The sequence below is a fragment of the Chrysemys picta genome, chromosome 3 (genome assembly GCF_011386835.1).
Source record: "Chrysemys picta bellii isolate R12L10 chromosome 3, ASM1138683v2, whole genome shotgun sequence".
Classification (NCBI taxonomy): Eukaryota; Metazoa; Chordata; order Testudines; family Emydidae; genus Chrysemys; species Chrysemys picta.
The window spans coordinates 165,737,574-165,743,835 of NC_088793.1; the positions used below are offsets into that span (position 1 = coordinate 165,737,574).

General features: G+C 43.9%; 1 long non-coding RNA gene across 1 annotated transcript; it reads right to left on the reverse strand.

The window, feature by feature from the left end:
* Positions 1 to 207: 207 nt before the first annotated feature.
* LOC135982496 (uncharacterized) lies at positions 208 to 5,601 on the reverse strand. Its single transcript, XR_010599887.1, has 2 exons — positions 5,155 to 5,601; positions 208 to 2,642 (listed from the first exon to the last, which is right to left on the reverse strand). It is a non-coding gene; the product is annotated as an uncharacterized LOC135982496 (long non-coding RNA).
* Between the last annotated feature and the right edge of the window lie 661 nt (positions 5,602 to 6,262).

Sequence of the window (6,262 nt, forward strand, 5' to 3'; positions counted from 1 at the left end):
CCCACCTGCTTCTGCATTGTTTCTTTTATATTTATCCCACTCCCAGCCGCAAAAAACTTAGATTCTGCAAATCCCACAAGAGAGACTGATTCCCCTGTGCTACCAGAAAAAACCAACCCACCACGATTGTTTAATATATATATATATATATATATAAATGGAATTCAGATACAATTTTTACCACTAAAAGAATAAAACAAATCTTGCTTTAACCATGTAAAAAAACACTTTAATCTCTTTCAATCTCTCACTCAAATTTCAGTTTTAAAACCTTTATTTAATAAAAAAGAAAAACTTGCTTTACACTGCTGAAATTCTATTCATGACCAACTGATGAGAGATTTAATGTTTTCCCACAAAATATCATAGTCCCACCCAATCCCATCCATAACAAAACATTTTACCCGCTCCCATTAATATGACAGCCAATCCTACGGGATCCCAGTCCCACTGCAGGGCTCTACTTTGATGGTTAGAAACCTTCATCTAATTTCAACCCTAAACTTATTGATGGCCAGTTTATACTAATTTGTTCTTGAGCCAATATTGCCCTTAACTTAAATAACTGCTCTCCCTCCCTGGTGTTTATCCCTCTGATTTATTAATAGAGAGCAATTGGATCTCCCCTCGGCCTTCATTTGGTTAGGTTACACAAGCCAAGCTCCTTAAGTCTCATCTTGTAAGGTAGCTTCTCCAGGCCTCTGGGCATCCTAGTAACTCTTCTCTGCACCTGTTCCAGTTTGATTTCATCTTTCTTAAACATGGGAGACCAAAACTGCACACAGTATTTCAGACATGGTCTCATCAGTGCCTTGAATAACAGTACTAACACTTCCCTAACTCTACTGGAAATACCTCGCCTGATGCAGCCTAGAATTGCATTAGCCTTTTTTACAGCTGCATCATATTGACAGCACATAGTCATCCCTGTCTTTCTCCTCTTCTGTTGCTTCCAACTGATACGTCCCCAGTTTATAACAAAAATTCTAGCTGTTAGTCCCTAAGTGTATGACCTTGCACTTTATACCACTACATTTCATCTCATTCCTATTACTCCAATTTTCAAAGTCATCCAAATTTTCTTGTATGACATTCCAGTCCTCTCTGTATTGGCAATACATCCCAATTTTGTATCCTCCACAAATTTTACTAGCTCATTCCCACTTTTTGTGCCAAGGTCATTAATGAAAACGTTAAATAAGTTTGGTTCCAAGAATGATTCCTGAGGAACTCAACTAGTAACCTCCTCCAGCCTGACAGTTCACCTTTCAGTATGACCAGTTGTAGTCTCCTTTTACCCGACTCCTTACCCACCTTTCGTTCTTGTATTAATCCCCATCTTCTCCAATTTAACTAATCATTTCTCCTGTGGAATTGGATCAAATGCCTTACTGAAATCCAGGTAGATTACATCTAATGCATTTCCTTTGTCTAGAAAATCAGTTATCTTCTCAGCGATCTCCTTTTTGTAAAAACATGTATTTTATCCCAATTGCCTTTTTTACCTCTATGTCTTTAACTACTTTCAAAATTTGTTCTAAGAGCTTGCATACAATTGAGGCCAAACTAAAAGGCCTGTACTTTCCCAAATCACCTTTTTCCCCCTTTCTAAAATAGAAGTATTACATTTGCAATTCTCCAGTCATAAGGTACAACCCCTGAGTTCACGGTGCCATTTGAAACACCTGAGAATATGATGAGCCAGATCATCAGGTGGTATAAGCTGACTTCAACAGAGTGATGCTGATTTATATCATTTTAGGATTTAGCCTTTCAACGTTGAAATAAAAACAAACAAACAAACAAAAAAACAAACAAAAAAACCCCCACAAGATTTGTAATGGAAATAGCTAGCTAATATTATTTTGCTGTATTTAAAACAAAAACCTGTGGAAATAAATGTCCAGCTAAAAGAGAGAATTGTTTGCTAAAGTAGTGATAAATCTGAACTTTCTTAAGGTAATGGTTGGCCTTGCTCTGCTTTCCCAATATTGACAAAGCAAGCAAGGCTCAATCAATACACCGATTCCTTTGTGAACTATTAAATTATACATATTGCTAATGAATAGTCATTTAATTAGCACAGGAGCCTTCAATTTAAAAGTTGTCTATAATGCACACTGAACATTAAAAAAACAATTAGCAATGACTTTTCAGCTGAAGCCTCATTTAAAAATGCTATTGCCAACTTTTCTGTCTTAAGTTAGCCTTCTTGCTACATTTGCAGCTCAAATGCTGATACAGCGGTGTCCCATTTATTACAGAAGCATTGCTATAGAAGAATTCATTCTTCTAAAACATAGGAACAAGTTACTTTTTTGCATGAATGACCTGCATTAGTTCATCGAGCTCCGATGCATTCACACAGGAACGCTCAGATACAAACGTCTGCTTCTGAATCACAATGGTGGCTCTTTGGGAAGTTTCACGTGGCTGCTCCAGGGCTTTGAAGACAGTAGCTCCAATTATTAAATACACAACAACCAGCAGAAAAATCGTTGAGTCCGTCTTCCATTTCATAACATTAATAGCCGAATCACATTCCTCTCGTGACGAGAGCACTGTGGGTTTTGTAGGAAACGATAGCCGTGGTTTGGAGTTCTGAGTGGCAGATTTGGGATCCAGCAAGTCAGGTGCCGCCACTAATAAAACAGAAAAAGAATGTTAACGTCCACAGCATTGGACAGAGGTGTATTTAGCTGTACACCCTTCTTGCCAGAAGGTTACAGAGATCCTATTAATTCAAAATAGAGTTCATAGAGAGTTGTGTTATAAATGCATTTCACTTGTACACCATGTTATATTACTACAGAATGACTGGTTTCAGCTACTGCTAGGACTAATAATATGCTATTTATATGAACACAAATGCATACACACACTTGAATTGTTTACTATATATATATGTCCTCTATAAATACTCTGCAAGTGTAGTTCTAACATGCAGTATTTTCCCTATTTTCTTCTGTTCCTTTGAATCAGTATAAAAAGATATTTTTCTGTAGAGCGTCCTCACATCTTGAACAATCTTAGGCATTGCTAATATGCTTCTCAGACTACATTTTAGTCAGCGTTAAAAAGCTATCAGGAAAACAGGACTCTTTCCTTAAGTCTTACATACCCTCAACTCTGCATTCAGACACTCATTAGAATATTTGCAGTTCACTTTCAAATTCCCCACACAGGTAACTATAAAAATGATTAATTATGAATTCTAACACTTTGAAAGTGTTGGCTAAACCCTTTTAGGAAATACCAGGAACACATGCGCATGCCTGTTGGAAAAGTCAATCATCTTATTATAGGATATTTGATTATTTACTGCTACAAGAAACCCACTGGGGAAGTAATGATCACCTGCGTGTGTTATCAAGTAGCCCCATAACGCATGTGATTACAAGTAACTACACTAGTAATTATATAAGAACAATCCACATCACATACACTTAAAGGTCCCCTGAGGGAAGATTGCAACAACAATACAATATTTAAAATTATTAATATATTTTGAATGGCTGCAACACCACTTTCAGCTGTTGTGGGGAAAGCCTACTTCTAAATGTAGATTCAAAAGTCTCTCTCCCAGATCTCTGGAAGCTGTGAATGCCCCCAGAGGAGGGAGGGAGTGTCATTTTCCACAGGGATAGGATCTTCTCTTGAGCACCCGCTGGAGGTTAACCTACAGGGTTACAGGAACTCTCATTCGAAAAGAATCATGCAATACAGGTCAGAAGAAAGGCAGACCTAGGAAATTAATATACTGGACCTGAACCTGGGGAGGAGCAGGGGGATTAGAGGATGAAAAGGCAGCCCCAAATGAAAAAGCTCCGCTGGTGCCTCGGTGCACGGTTATGAAATATTTCAGAGTAACAGCCGTGTTAGTCTTTATCCGCAAAAAGAAGAACAGGAGTACTTGTGGCACCTTAGAGACTAACAAATTTATTAGAGCATAAGCTTTCGTGGACTACAGCCCACATCCGAAGAAGTGGGCTGTAGTCCACGAAAGCTTATGCTCTAATAAATTTGTTAGTCTCTAAGGTGCCACAAGTACTCCTGTTCTTCTTTTTGCGGTTATGAAATAGTTACTGTTCAGCTACTAGAAAACTAGAATCTGGTTCTAACTAACTGGGAGCACCAGACCAGCATGCAAATACCCCTTCAAGTGTAGTGGGCATGGAACACTGTATGAGGCTATTGATATGCCCCTGGACAAAAATCGATGTGTGAGGCTAAGATTGGGAAGGACGCCCGATTTAATAACTGCTCCTTCAAGCTGTGCTCTCTCCTCGGATTGACACGATTTGTGATGGGGGGGGAGGGGAGAGCCATCAAGTTTTCCTTTCAGTCAGAGCTCCCCTTGCCAGTCGGAATTTTTCCTATTATATTATCACGACCCTCTGTCCAAACCCAAAACTGGGGGCACCTCAGGCTACGCCACGCCTCATGCTGTAGACTAGGAAACTGCTCCTCTTTCTGCCTGGCTTCGACATTTGCAGACAGACACACACACATCCTAGCACCATGAAGAAGGGCAGACCTGCCCCCCCAGTTCTCCTGCTACACTCCCCTGCAGCCCGCTGAATGCAGCTAACAAAGGAGAACAGGACGGTTGTGAGGCGCCCTAAACTGATCCACCCAGTGGTGCTCTGCATCCCTCCCATCAACTTCCCCAGCCCCCTGCTGACACCCATCCATAATGCAGTTGACAAGGACATTTTCACACCCCTGAGAGGAGCAAAACGTGGACGCTCCAGCCAGAAAGGTCCCTGGCCCCTTTCCTCTCCCTCTCTCCCTCTCTCCCCAGCAGCCAGCTCGCAAAGATGCGCTGGATTTAAAGCGCTTGCAAAGGGCATCCTTGCAGAGCGGGGTTTGGCTGGCGAAATGGTCCGGGTGGGAGCCCGGAGCCCAGCCTGACCCTCCCGGACAGGGGGAGCTACACCCACCTTAGACAAAGGAGAAGTGTTAGAAACAAAAGCCAGGCAGGTGTTTAACCGAGCGTGCAAAATCTGGGACGGAGGCGCAGGAAGGAAAGGGGTGAAGAGGGACTGAGCAGCCCTGAGTCCCTCCTGCGAGGAGGCATTGGGAAAGCAAGCGAGCATGCAGCATTCAGACAGACTTTGATCTAGAAACGCACGCTATTGTGCCAGTACTCACTTCTTATTTACAGACCCGGCGCCCTCTCCTCGCTTCATGGGCAGGCATTTTTTCAGGGCTTGGGTAGGTGCCGTTTGACCAAACGGAAAAAGAAAGAGAGAGAGAGAAAAGGACCAGACCCAGGGCGGATTTGCTGCTGCTGAGCTCAGATTCCACGTGGAGCGGAGCCTGGCATTCTCCCTGTCACTGGAGGGATGTGAACGATCACAGTGTGTGTGAGAGTGAGAGAGATCACCCTTTTAGAGAGAGGGAGAGGGTGTGTGTGTGAGATCACCCTGTCTCTTTGTGTGATGGCCCTGGCTGTGTGTGTAAGAATCTTACAGATAGATCATCTTATCTGTGTGTGTGATCACCGTCTGTGTGTGTGAGACTCACTCAGGCGCCAGGTGCGTGTATCAGCCTCTTTCTGGCTGCCACTCCCTGAGGTGTGTCTGTCACAATCTCAGTGTGTCTGTGTCTTTTGGTGGTGTGTGTGTGTGTGTGTGTGTGTGTGTATATATATATCCACATCCCTCCCTCTGTCAGTGTGGGCGGGGGCCTGTCTCCTCTCAGCCCCGGTGCCTGCTTCTCACGCAGTGTCTGTGCCCCCGCTCTGTCACTTTGTCTCAGGCACTGGGCATGGGGTGCCTGACTCTGGGTGCAGTTGTGTGCCTCGAGAACTCGTGTGTGTGTGTGTGTGTGTGTGTGTGTGTGTGTGTGTCCTTGCTCTCTGCTTGTGTGTGTGTGTGTGTGTGTGGGCGCCCGCTCCTCTCCTCATTCTCTTTCCCCAGTGTATCCCAACTGCTGGGTGCGTCTCCCCCACCCTCCCTCCCTCTACCCGGCCTGCTCCAGCACCAGGGGCAGCTGCACCCTCATCTCGGTGAGCTGCTCGGCATTTCTACCCGGCCCCTTCGCTCGGCAGCGCAAGAACTAGGCTGAGGCAGATGCTGCAGGGATGAAGGGGGGGAGAAGGGGGTTAAGAGAAGAGGTCCGTGGAGGAAAGATAAATCCCAAACTGGTGGGCACTGACTTCGGAGCTCCCGGGGGAGAGCAATGGGGTGGAGGAAAAGCCAACAGCCTGAGTCCACGCATGAAAAAAGTGGGAGAGATGTTTGGCAAAGATAGGGGT